Here is a 15,031-nt window from a genome sequence, read left to right as displayed (position 1 = left end):
CCTTTTAAAATAATTTTTTCTACAACCTCTTCGGCCAGAGAGGTTTTAAAAGGCTCTGATGAGCCCAGCTGAGCCGCACAATCATCAGAGGTTTTTGTTTTTTTTTTACTTTTAAAAGGATTTTTTCGGCCGAAGAAAAAATGCTTTTAAAAGTAAAAAAACAAAAAACCCTCTGACGATCACGTGCGACTCAGCTGGGCCTGGGGGGAGGAGGGATTTTTGCTACCGGTTCTCCGAACCACCCTCTGCCATCGCTACCGGATCGGGCAATCTGGTCCAAACCGGGAGCATTTCACCCCTGCATCAGGGGATGCAGAGGTCAGAGCGGCTGTAAAAACTGCTGCTGGGATGTAATCCTGAGAAGGCTTTCTTAGTGCATATAGTGCCGTGATGGCAAACCTGTGGCACACGGGCTGGAAGTGGCATGCAGAGCCGTCTCTCCGGGTATGCCAGCCATCGCCTGTTGCTCTTCCAGGTTCCAGCGCGCACATGTGCGCTGGCCAGCTGATCTTTGTGGGTGGGGGAGTGGCAGAAATTGGAAGAGCAGTTTCTTGGCGCACATGTACTAGTCTTCATGTGTGCATGCACGCCAGAAACTGGAAGAGCAGGTGACTGGCACGCATGTGCACTCCGGAAACCGGAAGCTCGCGCTGGGGAGCTGCTCTTTCGGTTTCTGGTGCTCCCACCCACCCCTGTGCAAGCGTGCCCATTTCGGCACTCAGTGCTGAAAAGGTTGGCCCACAGTGATATGGAGCAGGGGTCTCCAACCTTGTCAACTTTAAGACTTGTGGACTTCAACTCCCAGAATTCCTCAGCCAACTATATATATGTTCTATATCAGGGGTCTCCAACCTTGTCAACTTTAAGACTTGTGGACTTCAACTCCCAGAATTCCTCAGCCAACTATATATATGTTCTATATCAGGGGTCTCCAACCTTGTCAACTTTAAGACTTGTGGACTTCAACTCCCAGAATTCCTCAGCCAACTATATATATGTTCTATATCAGGGGTCTCAACCTTGTCAACTTTAAGTTGACAAGGTTGGAGACCCCTGATATAGAGCATATATATGGTTGGTTGGAGAATTCTGGGAATTGAAGTCCACCCATCTTAGAGATGCCAAAGTTGGAACCTCTGGTCTACCTGAAACTTACCCAACATCATCTAGTTGTAAGGGACTGCAGTGCCTATCATGCTGTGGCCCATGAGCTATGATCCCTTCTCTATATGCAGAGCAGGGTGGAAAGGGACTCCGCGTCGCAGGTTGTTTATGCACTAGAAGCTTTGAGCAGTATATTAAGTTCCTATAATATTGAATTTTTACATCTCCGAATGATTCAGGGGAAGTGACACTGTCAGGAGACTCGAAATGTAAAACCTCTTAATTGGTTCAAAACCCGCCTGATAACTTGCAGCACTGCTCAGCAGAAAAATGGGAAGCCAATGTGTGAACACCTGATAAAAGCCAGCCATGGGCTTCTAAGCAATCTCAACCGCAAAGGACTGGTTGGTTTAAAAAAATAAAAAATTAAAGTGAACCAGGCAGTTTTCTCTGATTTAGATCAGAGAAATAAAGACATCCTGAAATGAAGAGCTGGTTATTGGAAGCATGAAACTTCAAGGGATTCTGTTTAGGAGATACCCCCTATTCCAATAGGAACTGGATGAATGAGTATGGGAGAGGGAGACAAAGACAAAGAGAGAGGGAGGGAGACGGGAAGAGAGAGAGACAGAAAGAGAGGAGGGGAGGGAGGGAGGGAGAGAAAGAAAGAGGGAGGGAGGGAGAAAGAGAGAGAGGGGGAGACAGGAAGAGAGAGGGAGAGGAAGGGAGGGAAAGAGAGAAAGAGGGAGGGAGAGAGGGAGGGGAATGAGAGGGAGAGACAGAGAGAGAGAGGGAGCGAGATGGGAAAAGAGAGAGGGAGGGAGAGAAAGAGAGAGTTAGGGAGATAGGGAGAAAGAGAGGAAGGGAGGGAGAGAAAGGGAGAGAGAGAAAGAGAGAGGGAAGGAGAGAGACAGGAAGAAACAGAGAGGAAGGAAGGGAGAGGGAGGGAGGGAGAGAGGGAGGGAGGGGATGGTGAGACAGAGAAAGAGAGAGGGAGGGAGATGGGGAGAGGGAGAAGGGAGGGAGAGAAAGGGAGAGGGAGGGAGACAGACAGAGGGAGACAGGAAGAAAGAGAGAGAAAGGGAGGGAGAGAAAGAGGGAGGGAGAGAGGGAGGAGAGGGAGAGGGAGAGAAAGGGAGAGGGAGGGAGATGGGGAGAGAGAGAGAGGAAGGGAAGGAGAGAGAGAGAGAAAGAGAGAGGTGTTTTCCTGGAGTTTTAAAATGTTATTTAAATTATCCCAAAGCCCACATGGGACAATGGTTCACTTGCAAAACTGAAGAAAGGATTCCAATCGTTTCAGGGACTGAGGAGCAAAACGCCACCAATTAAGGTGCAGGTTGCAAGAAATACTGAATGCAAAGTTGAGAAAGGGGAAGGTGACACAGAAACAGCAAACACTCTCCCTGCTTAAATAATGAGGGGCGCTAACTTGGCAGGAATTTCATTGGAATTAATACAAGCTGTGTAAGCTGGTGTGATGCTTAAGGGGTTGTGCCTTATAGATCAGACCCTACCGAATTGTTGTCTTGTCTAAAAACTGTTCACTTGTCAATGAGGACCCTGTTATGACCCAGGCCCAAGTAGGTAGTAGTAAACACAATCGGTTCAACAACAAAGACTTTATTAGAACAGCTGAGAATTAACTCATTCTCAGCGTTGTCCAAACTAAATCAAAGCAAATTCTTCATAACACAATTCTTCAGTCTTATCACCAACCTTGGTCTAATTAGGCAAACTGCCAAAGGCTTTTCCTGGCAAAAGTTCAAAAGCAGAAGACACCAAAAAGAAATAAATGCAGCAAGACAAGGTAACAATTCTATCAACGTTGTTTTCCGGCAAAGAGCCCAAACACCGTTGCTGGTCTTTTAAGCCTTATGGGAGGGACCAATCATCTCTTGGCCCTACTCCCGAGTCACTGTCTTTGCTTTAGCTGCTCTTGCCTTCTGACAGCTCTTCTCATGTGTGCATTAGAAACAGGCTCTTCCTGTTCCTCTGCCTCACTACTGTCAGCCTCTGGAGGTTCTGGAGTCCGCACATCACTCCCTGATGGCTCTGGCCCCACCTCAGCCTCCGACGCAGAGCTCTCATCTGGGCCTTCCCCAGCCTCCAGGACTGGCCCATGTTCTTCCTCAGCCTCATCGCTGTCTGACTCCATTGCCAGCTCTGCAGGCTGCTGGCGGACCACAACAGACCCTTTGAAAGAGGGTATTAAGCTCCCCTCCCTCTAAGGCACTGTATCTCGACCTTGGCCATTTGTAAGATGTGTGAATTTCAACTCCCAGAATTCCCCAGCCAGTGATGCTGGCTGAGGAATTCTGGGAGTTGACATCCATACAATTTAAATTTGCCAAGGTTTGCCAAGAGATAGGAAGGAATTTGTTTTTTTTACACAAGAACTTAAAAAACATCAGATTCAATTCAGATGGGAGGTGCCAGTTGGACTGACAGTATTTTATCAAGGAAGGAGATACAGAATTGACACTGTTTTAAAGGCAAAGGATTTTCTTTCTACAGTTTTGAAAGTTGAAACAGAAGTGATAGAAAAACTTCAAGAGATTCAAGAAGGCGTGGTGATCCAAGAGGCTTCATTGCTGCCAGTATTAGAGGAACCACAAGAGCAAAGGGTGACAAGAGGAGCTCTTAAGCGTAAAGAAGAGCAACAGTCTCAAAGTAAAAGTCAGGACCCCAGTATGGAATTTGGCTGAGATGGCTAAAATCTCAGCTTTCTTAAAAGACAATACGCAGGAAAGATATTTAATTGAATGGAAAAAATGGATTGATTATATACAAAACAGATATCAGATTAAGAAATATCAGATTGTCTTTGAATAATTAGAAAGTTATTTTATTTAATGGGGAGGGGGTTGGGAGATGAAAAGCTTTGGATGAGGTTAATTGGATTGGAAGGGAAAATTTTATTCTATGTTTGGTTTATGTATAACAATACCTTGTGATTGACCCGGGAAGCCGGGGGGGGGGGGAAAGGGAGGGGGAAAGGGGGGTTTTTTTGGGAGGGAGGGGGAAAAAAGGGGTGAAAATGTCTTTGTTTTTTTAAAAACTTTTTCAATTAAAAAAAAAAATTGCCAAGGTTGTGCGCTAGTTACATTAGGAAGAAAACCAAGCATGTTAATCGTGCGCTATTCATGCATTTTACAAGCACTTTTCATTTCAGAGGCATTAAGCTACATTATCACCCAGACTAAAAAAATCTGAAAGCAGCAAAGATGCATGCAAAATGTGTAGAAATCAGGGAGAAATTGCATGCCATTCCCGGAATTCATTAAATTGCAATTGCAAATTATACATCCCACCCTGAAAACAAGTTTGCAGGGAAGGATTTTTTTCAACTGAAGGAGCTAAAAATGTTCCAATTTATTACCCTTCATCTTTCATATAATCTGTAGCCTGCACAGTCACTGAGCTAGAAAAAGACCGGGTAACACAAAACACAGCTATAGTTATATAGTTATTTGATTTATATCCCATCTTTCTGGTTGGGTGGGCGCTCAAGGCAACTAAAAAACCCCAACGTATTATTTCGTTTTTTAAAGGTGAAAAATAATAGTAAAATAAATATAAATACTAAAATCTTTCTCTGTGGAGGCCTACAAAGATCAGGGGGACCATTCCCTCAGCAAAATATGTGACATTTAAGATAAACTGGCTGTCCTAACAGCTTCCCAGTTCCCAGTAATTCAACTTTTTTCCTATGAAGAGTGATTCACAGTTTTCCAGCAATGCTATAAGCACATCAGCATTCAGGAACATGTTAGGTGTCCAAAACAGCTGGTGTCAACAAACGGTAGGGTTGGCTTGGGTAAAATCCTCTCTCAGATCTGGCGGTGATAACTGTCTTTCTTAGCAGGGGGAAGCCATGTTTATGAAGGCTAAACATGATTCATGGCGCCTCTTGCGAACTGCCCCAGCTGTGAAATATATAGTCCACTAAACACTACGCTCTCCATCAACCTTGTTCTCATGCTTTAATGGAATGTCAGACAAAAGAGGGTGTTGTGACTCCAGCCCCCGAACCTGGCCCCATGCCCGAAAGTGACTCCGAGAGTGAGGGGGAAGGGCCAGTAAGGCTTACCTTGGGAGCACCGATGCCTTTGGCCCGGCTCCAGGAACCAGAACCAGGCCAGTCGGAGGACATAATAAGGCCGTCATCCCCCGATTCCTCCCTTCCTCAGGCTACGCCTTCAGACCCAGCTGATAATAATAATAATAATAATAATCAAGCTTGGATTAACCTGCGCTTCAGAAGATTAGAGAGGCGGCGTCATCAAAGGGAAGGGTGGGGCAGGAGCCCCACCCCACAGGATATATAAGGAGCTTTGGGACTGCTCGCACTCCACGGGGAGCAAAAGATTAGCTGAACCGTTTCAAAGAGAGCTGAAGTCTTACTCTGCGAGTCATTTGTTTGAACTTTGGCAAGCAGCTGCGATTTCTCTGCCAGGACTGATAAGAGCTGTGAATCCATGGGCTGAAAGCCAGCTCGTTGCTCCAAAGTGGGGAAGGAGACAGAACAGAGGGTTTCCTGAAAACCTTGGAGAGTGGATATGTTAAAAGAATCGGGTTTGGTTTGATGGGTTGAGATCCTGATGGGGCATCAGGTCCAAGACACCATGAAGGCATTGTATTATGAAGACCTGTTATTGTACCCAGCGCTAGAAGAACCCACCTATGACATTCTCAAATTGAAATGAGAAATAGATGTCTCCCAGCGGTGAAATCCTCTGAAGTCTGCTACCGGTTCTGTGAATGTGCTACCAAGCGCCCGCTTTGCCGGAGGCGTGCCCGCGCAGGGCTAAAAAAGGAACATTTTGAAGCCTTCCGAGTCTGCAAAGGTAAGCAGCAGCGGGGAGGGGGGGGAATCCGCTGTGCCACGCAATTTAGATTACCTAGAAAGCAGGAAATCTGTTGTGACCAGGCCCAAGTAGTTAGTAGCAAACTCAGTCAATTTAAAAACAAACAAACTTTATTAGAACAAACTAAATCAAAGCAAACTATATGAAAGCAAATTCTTCCCAACACAATTCCTCAGTTTTATCATCAACCTTGATCTAATTAGGCAAACTGCCAAAGGCCTTTCTTGGCAAAAGTTCAGAAGACACCGATAAGAAACAAATGCAGCAAGACAAAGATATCAACGTTGTTTTCTGGCAAAGAGCCCAAATGCCGTTGCTGGTCTTTTAAGCCTTAAGGGAGGGCCCAATCATCTCTTGGCCCTAGTCCCAAGTCGTCCTCTTTGCTTGAGCTGCTCTTGCTTTCTGACAGCTCTTCTCATGCGTGCACTAGGAACAGGCTCCTCTTGTTCCTCTGCCTCACTACTGTCAGCCTCTGGAGGCTCTGGAGTCCGCACATCACTCCCCGATGGCCCTGGCCCCATCTCTGCCTCCAACGCAGAGCCTTCATCCAGGCCTACCCCAGCCTCCAAGACTGGCCCATGTTCTTCCTCAGCCTCATTGCTGTCTGACTCCATTGCCAGCTCCGCAGGCTGCTGGCGGACCACAACAAAATCCAACGATTCTAGCTAATATAAATTGTGCATCACAGCTGATCATCACCCAGCTGATTGTCAGAAATACCGGTTTGGCTGAACCAGTAGCATTTTTTACTACCGGTTTGCCCGAATCGGTCCGAACCAGTAGCATTTCACCCCGATGTGTCCTCTGTACATTGGTTGAGGCTATTCTGCTTTTCAGAAGGTCTGCTTTGTCCAACAAGGACAATTTTGCAAAAAAATGCATTATTATGTTTTTTTTCTAGAGAGGCCTTTATAATGATGGGATGATGACTGAGCGTTCATTGCACATAAGCAACCTGCCCAAGAACTAGAAGCACAACTGGATCAATCTGCCCTACAGTAATGGCATGAGGGAAAGACCTTGGGAGACTGGGTGCAAAGGAGCTGCTAACAGAATGGTCAGATAAGACAGTGGTACCCAACCTGGCTTTGCAAACCAGCGGGGGTGGGGGAGAGGAAATGATTCTGTGTGAGTGACAGATATACACACAGCTCCATTTGTGCGAATGGCAGATTTCCATACACATGTGCAACTGCCTGCAGCTCACGCAAATGACATTGCTTGCACATGCACTCATCTGCTTGTACAGCTTGTGTGGCTCAGTTCCGAATGGGTTGCAGGCAGCCCAGTACCAGGCCACGGCTCGGGGGTTGGGGACTGCTAAGATAACAGACAGCATAGCCCCCAGATAGAGAATGGGTGGGGAGGGAGGCTCAGAAGAAACCCGCCTTAGTTCTTGGTGGAGAGCGGGGAATAGTATTCTCAGACCTGCAGGATTCTGTCAATGTAGCTTTACAACGGAGTAGAATAAGCTCAACTGGTTTTAATTCCTATCTTAATTTCATGAGTCTTCCAAGTCTGAAAGAATAATTCTCCCCCATCTCTTGACCAAACCAAGAAACTATGGGGTATATATAGGGGTGGGCTTCAAAAATTTTAGCAAGTGGTTCTCTGCCTGGTTGCTGGGTGGGCGTGGCATGGTAGGCGATGCCTAGTTGGTGTCCTGCACCGGTGGTGGTGGGGAGGTTTGCCCTCCCTGGGCTCCGGAGGCCCTCTGGAGGCCAGATACGGGCCAGTTTTCAGCCTTCCCAAACTTCTGGTAGGCCCATTTTTCACCCTCCCTGAGCCTCTGTGCACGCCCTGCACTTACCTGCATCCAAAATGGGCCACGTGGGGACTCCTGGGAGAGGTGGGGCAGGGTGGGCGGGGCCATCCAGGAGTGGGATTTGGGGGTTCTCTGAACTGCACAGAATCTTAGCTAGAGGTTCTCCCGAACATCTGTGAACCCCCAGCAGTCCACCCCGGGTATATATATGTGTCCCTTCTAAGCCTCTTATCCCATCCACTATCTCTAGAGCAGGGGTAGTCAACCTTTTTATACCTACCACCCACTTTTGTATCTCTGTTAGTAGTAAAATTTTCTAACCGCCCACCGGTTCCACAGTAATGCACCATGTATTGTTGTCTGTGTATGCCTCTCGCGCATCGTGGATTGGGTTTGGGGGGGGTGCCGGCTACCAGCTCTGCTTGTCTGTTACAGCTGGGTGGTGTGGGGGGAGATGCGTGAGCTATTCTGGGATGAGGCTCTTTTGTTTGTGGTCGCACTATAGCGCCAATTAGTTTCACTTACGTAACGTGAACTAAACTTATGCGTGGGTGATACAAATAGTATATTTTCAGAAATTTTAATTGTCACGGGGAATTTTATGAAAACCTAATGAAAATGTTTTTAAATAATGCTATGAAATTTTTTTAAAAAGTCAATTAAATTAAAAAAAAGGAAAGTGCTTCAGTATAGGACAAAACCCCTACCGCCCACCATGAAAGCTGGAATGCCCACTAGTGGGCGGTAGGGACCAGGTTGACTACCACAGCTCTAGACTGTCTCTTTTTTGACCTTTCGTCATCCCTTTGCCCAGTCTCCCAAGTCTTCCCCACATATCACTGCACCCATCCGGTGTTGTGAGAAATCTGTTCACTTAAATTAGAAAGCAAAGTGGTTGGTTTCCTTTGTTGACACCACATTGGGGCTTTCCTGGCAGGAAAATATTAAACTTTAAATGATCGCTTGATATGATTTCCTGAGCAATCAGACACCTCTCTTGAAGTCAACAAGATATCTACAAGGAGCGCCTAAATTGAAGACGGCACTTAAACCTTAGCACATTTTAATGTACTCTCTATGGAGGTTCTTGTGGACTTACACAACATCAGTAGCATTGGATTAAGAACATGGAGGTTTCTAAACAAAATTTTGCTTTTTTGTCTTCATACATACAAAGAAAATCATTTATAGCGGTGTTTCTCAAAGCATGGTGATTTCTAAGATATGTAGACTTCAGCTCCCAGAATTCTCCAGCCAGCATGCTGTCTAAAGAATTCTGGAAGTTGAAGTAAACATATTTTAAAGTTTCCATAGTTGAGAAACATTGATTTAAAGCAGTGGTGGGATTCAAATTTTTTTACTACCGGTTCTGTGGGCTTGGCTTGGTGGGTGTGGCATGGCTTGGTGGGCATGGTTTGTTGGGCAGGAGAAGGATACTGTAAAATCTCCAGTCCCTCCCTACTCCAGGGGAAGGTTACTGCAAATCCCCATTTCCTCCCAATCAGCTGGGACTCGGGAGGCAGAGAACAGATGGGGGCGGGGCCAGTCAGAGGTGGTATTTACCGGTTCTCCAAACTACTCAAGATTTCCGCTACCGGTTCTCCAGAGTTGTTCAGAACCTGCTGAGTACCACCTCTGATTTAAAGTAAAGTGACCAGATTTCAGCGATGGCAAAGCGGGACACCATTGATTGGGGGGGGGGGGGGCTGCGCATGCGTGTTGAGTCTTGCCACCTGCCTGAAGGAGGAGGAGCGGCTGCTGCTTCTCCGCTCTTCCAGGCAGGCTCGGCTCTCCTTGGCTCTCCTCTCGGCTCTTCTCTTCCTCTCGGGTGAAGTCAAGCGGCGTCTCTCCTCCCTCTCGCGCCCCCTTCTCTGCCACTCCCCCTTCTCCGCCTCCTCCTCTTGCGTTGCCGCCTCCCATTTTCAGAATGGGAGTGAAACAAAAAAAAAATCGGGACTTTTTGGAATTGCCGTGGGACGCGGGACAAATTATTAAAAAGCGGGACTGTCCCGCCAAAAGCGGGACGTCTGGTCACTATAATTTAAAGGCATAAAGACATTTTTTTCATCCATACCTGAAAAGCATTATCAATACCAAGAAGGCATGAATCGGTCATCTTAGATATTTCTTTCTGTACAATAGGAGCGCATCTCTGTTCAGGAATAAAAAGGCCCAACACAGAGAGCGCCCAATGTTGCAAACAGTAATAAAACGAAGGATGATTGGCACATTTGCAGAGTGCTCCTGATGGGCGGTATTGGCCCTGAGCTTTCTAAACAAAATGTAGGCAAAGTGTCTCATACAAATTAAAGTCATTGGGGACAACTGCATTCCTATAGAACATTCCCATTTCCCTCAAGCTTTCTAATTAGTCCCCCTTCTTTTTTTTAATGACTTCCTGATGGTTTCTTTTATTATAAGATTAAGAAATCTTGACAGTTTGAACTTTATGGGCAAATTGCCAACGGCATACAAGACCGCAAACTTATTTTTACTGCACAGCATCAAACATCCGTTTTGATTGATAGATAGATAGATAGATAGATAGATAGATAGATAGATAGATAGACAGACAGACAGATAGATGTAGGTAGATAGGAAGGTAGGTAGGTAGATAGATAGGTGTAGATCAGCGGTTCTCAACCTGTGGGTCGGGACCCCGTTGGGGGTCAAATGACGATTTGCCAGGGGTCGCCTAAGACCATCAGAAATATGGGAAGTATACTTGTGAGTTGAAGAATCGCACTCCAATGGTTGACTTCACAAGCCAGCTGCAGGCTCTTCAAATCGCTAGCCGAATTCAGCTTCAGGCGTGATCAATTAAAAAAGAGAGAAAACTTTGCTCTGATGTCTCCCTCTCAAGCCAGCTGCAATCACTCCCAATCACTAGCCTGGCTTCAGGCGCGATAAATTTAATAGGGGAGGAGTCTCCGCTTTAATGCCTCCGTCCTCAAGGCAATCGCAAGCAGTTCAGATTGCTAGCCAATATGGCTTCAGGCGCGATAAATTCAAAATGAAAATAATTTTAGGGTTGGGGGTCGCCACATCGTGGGGAATTGTATTAAAGGGGTCGCCACATCATGGGGAATTGTATTAAAGGGGTCGCAGCACTATAAAGGTTGAGAACCACTGGTGTAGATAGATGATATAAATAGATGATAGATAAGATAAAAGGTAAAGGTTCCCCTCGCACATACGTGCTAGTCGTTGCCGACTCTAGGGGGCGGTGCTCATCTCCGTTTCAAAGCCGAAGAGCCAGCGCTGTCCGAAGACGTCTCCGTGGTCATGTGGCCGGCATGACTCAACATCAAAGGCGCACGGAACGCTGTTACCTTCCCATCAAAGGTGGTCCCTATTTTTTCTATTTGCATTTTTACGTGCTTTCGAAACTGCTAGGTTGGCAGAAGCTGGGACTAGTAATGGGAGCTCACCCCGTTACATGGCAGCACTAGGGATTCAAACCGCCGAACTGCCGACCTTTCGATCGATAAGCTCAGCTGTCTTAGCCCCTGAGCCACCTTTGATAGATAAGATATATAGATGATATAGACAGATAAATAGATAGATGATATAGACATATAAATAGATAGATGATATAGACAGATAGATAGATGATAGATAGATGATAGACAGACAGACAAAAAAAAATAAGAGTCCCTAATTCAAATGTATTTGTTTTCTACTCTTCTTCCATAAAGCTCTGCACAGGACATACAGTTATGCCTCCAAACCATCTTCTGACAATAATAGCCCACTCCCAAGAGCTGAATGTGTAACAGCCATTCTGAGTCTGGCTGTGCCCACTGCAGAAAGCTCTCCCTCAAATTCAGGAAGTGCCAATTGGCACATCAGTTATTCATTCATTCATAGAATTTAAACGGCCTCCCAGTGCCCACGGTTGCAATTATTTGAGCTGGGTGGGTGACCATATAGATTCCATGAATGAATGAAAGAATGGATGGATGGATGCATAGAACAGCCAGAAAACGAACAATTAACAATAAATTGCCCTCAAAGCTCTGTTTTGGTGTTTTTTCATGTTCCCTTCATGAGATTGTATATTGGTAGTCCTTGGTTTACAACTACCCATTCAGTGAAGTCATGATAGCATTGGAAGAATGGTACTTTCTTCCAGTTCTCGAATTTGCCGCTGTTACAGCACCGCTGTGGTCATGTGATTGTGATCCAGGTGCTTGGCACCATTACAGCATCCTCATAGTTATGTGACAGCCATTTGTGACCTTCTCCGCCAGTTCCCCACAAGCAAAGTCAATGTGGAAGCTAGCACGGAAGGTCACAAGGGACTCCTGTAAGTTGCTCCTATTCCCCCAACTTTTTCTACTGAAGTAATTGGCTACAGCAGAGTTGGCCATTCTATGGCCCATGGGCCACATCCAGTCCTTTGGCTGTCCCTGTCTGGCCCACAATCGTATATGTTTAACCAGTGGTGAAATTTAATTTTTTTTACTATCGGTTCTGTGGGTGGGTGTGGCTTGGTGGGTGTGGCAGGGGAAGGATACTACAAAATTTCCATTTCCTCCCTACTCCTGGGGGAAGGATATTGCAAAATCTCCATTCCCACCCAGCTCCAGGGGAAGGATATTGCAAAATCCCCATTCCCACCCCACTCTGGGAGCAGCCAGAGGTGGTATTTGCCGGTTCTCCGAACTACTCAAAATTTCCACTACCGGTTCTCCAGAACCTGTCAGAACCTGCTGGATTTCATCCCTGTGTTTAGCTTTCTACAACAGTCTCAGTTATGCATGTGGTCCCTTGGGAAAATTAACTGCCCACCCTGGGCTACAGAGGATGACATTGTGAGTATCTTGCACTCTGCAGCACATCTGCCTGCAGCCCATCCTGCCTGCAGCAGCCGTCTGCACACCCTCCCTGACAGCAGCCATCCCCTGCCCTACTGCATTTGCGCCATGCCGTAGCAACCACTTACTTGCCCCACTGGCCAGTTTGCAAGCAGCCTGGGATTCACAATTTCCTGCCGGCTTCCCCATCGACTTTTTTGTTGGAAGTCAGCAGGAAACTGTGAGGGGGTCCTTGCTTAACAACCTGCAAGCCTCGCTTAATGGTGACAGTGGGACTGTCGGAATTGCCCCTGTTAATTGATGTGTCCTGCGATGTCACACTTTACAAACGCATCGCTTTAGCAACAGAAATTCCGGCCCCAACTGCCATTGTTCAGTGAGGACTACCTGGCATTTCCTAGTGGAAGCAGTATGAAATAGATTAAACAATGAATCTTAAAGCCGGAGACAAAGGCCAGCAACAGTATTGTAGAAAATACCCGATTTTCTAACTTTCTCTGCTCTTCTGTCACGGCAATTATTCTGGAATGGCTGACCTTATTGCCAGCCTTGCAACTTAAAAGACGGGTCCTTATTCACCCAGGGCAATAAAAAAAAAAAGTTAAAAGAGAATTCTGCTGGATCTGCTTGAGTGTCTATGAGACGGCAAACCAAGAGTTCTCAAGAGCGATTGCTGGCGTGATTTGAGATAAACTCACAATCGCAGGACGAAACCTCTCCTCCTGCATCCTAATCTACCAGCCTTGGTCCCTTAAGTAAGTTTCTTCTGTAGCATGTTTACAAAAGGGCCGGGTGATGAAAAACCACTTCCTTTCAGATGATGCTTGTCTTCCCTTTTATCAGCTCTAAGGATTCTGCAATATTAATGGCTGTGGTTCTCGTGCTCCTGCCTATTAGGCGAAGTAATGCATCAACCTTCACAAGCAACGAGGGTTCCTGGCAAACACGCTGACAAATACTGACAAAGCACCCACCCGGGCACACACAAGGAGCAAGGGCCCGGGGCACAAACAATTATCCTGATATTGCAAAAAGTAACACACTAATGGGGTTGTTTTCATGCGATAAGTCACCCACCCCTTCATCAAGGACAGAGAGATAAGAACGACAGCTTCCTGGCTCCCCTTCCCACCAGCAAAGGGTAATAATAAAAGATTTGTCGTCGTCCACCCCCCAGTTTGTTTAATTGAAATGGGGAGGGGGAAAGAGCGAAATAGTTTTATTTTACACAGAACCCTTTTACAGTCTTTAAATGCATAACGTCAACTGTACCTCTATAATTGTCTGGTTTGGTTCTGCAACCCAACAAGAGAGACACGGATTTCAGAGGATAATTAGAACTGCAGAAAAAACAATGGCTACCAACCTGCCTCCCATTGAGGACCTGCATACTGCACAAGTCAAAAAGAGGTCTGTGAAAGTATTTACAGACCCCTCGCATCCCGGACATAAACTGCTTCAACTCCTACCCTCAAAACGACGCTATAGAGCACTGCAAAACAGAACAACTAGACACAAGGACAGTTTCTTCCCAAACGCCATCACTCTGCTAAACAAATAATTCCCTCAACACCGCCAAACTATTTACTAAGTCTGCACTACTATTAATCTTCTCATCGTTCCCATCACCCATCTCCTTCCACTTATGACTATATGACTGTAACTTTGTTGCTTGTATCCTTACTATTTATATTAATATTGATTGTTTCCTGATCGCTCATTTGTACCCTATGACTATCATTAAGTGTTGTACCTTATGATTCTTGATGAACGTATCTTTTCTTTTATGTATACTGAAAGCATATGCACCAAAGACAAATTCCTTGTGTGTCCAATCACACTTGGCCAATAAAATTCTATTCTATTCTATTCTATTCTATTCTATTCTATTCTATTCTATAATGCACTAAAGCAGGGACTTGTGGACTTCAACTCCCAGAGTTCCTCAGTCAGCTTTGCTGAGGAACTCTGGGAGTTGAAGTCCACAAGTCTTAAAGTGACCAAGGTTGGAGACTCCTGCACTAAAGGATTGTTAACAGATGCTACTGTTTTGCCCCACATCACAAAGGTTTCCCTTTCTTGTGACAAGTCTTCTTTCAAGTTCACTGAATTTCCTTTCTTTTCTAGCTGCCACTGGAAAGTAGAGCGGTATAAAAGGTACCTGCAATCTAGTTTGAAACAACAAATAAATGAACAGATCATCATTAACATAATATGTGTTTTTTTAATCTCCCAAAGGTAGCTTACGATGTTCAGGTATGAACATACATTACAATACATGGGGTCCCAAAGGTGCTTTTCCAAAAGGCAGCAGGACTTTCTTGGGAACAGAATAGAATAGAATTTTATATTGGCCAAGTGTGATTGGACACACAAGAAATTTGTCTTGGTGCAGATGCTCTCAGTGTACATAAAAAAAAAAAAGTTCATCAAGAATCATAAGGTACAACACTTAATGATAGCCATAGATTACA

The 15,031-nt window shown here is 45.6% G+C and overlaps 1 protein-coding gene across 3 annotated transcripts in view; it reads right to left on the bottom strand.

Annotated features, from left to right (window-relative positions):
- Positions 1 to 15,031, bottom strand: part of MAN1C1 (mannosidase alpha class 1C member 1) — a 231,525-nt gene that overhangs the window by 45,899 nt on the left and 170,595 nt on the right. The gene's annotated exons all lie outside the window — the stretch shown is intronic.

Source organism: Ahaetulla prasina, chromosome 10, assembly GCF_028640845.1.
Source record: "Ahaetulla prasina isolate Xishuangbanna chromosome 10, ASM2864084v1, whole genome shotgun sequence".
NCBI classification, from domain to species: Eukaryota; Metazoa; Chordata; class Lepidosauria; order Squamata; family Colubridae; genus Ahaetulla; species Ahaetulla prasina.
The sequence above is the reverse complement of the archived record's forward strand: the minus strand, read 5'-3'. Positions and strand labels throughout refer to the sequence as shown.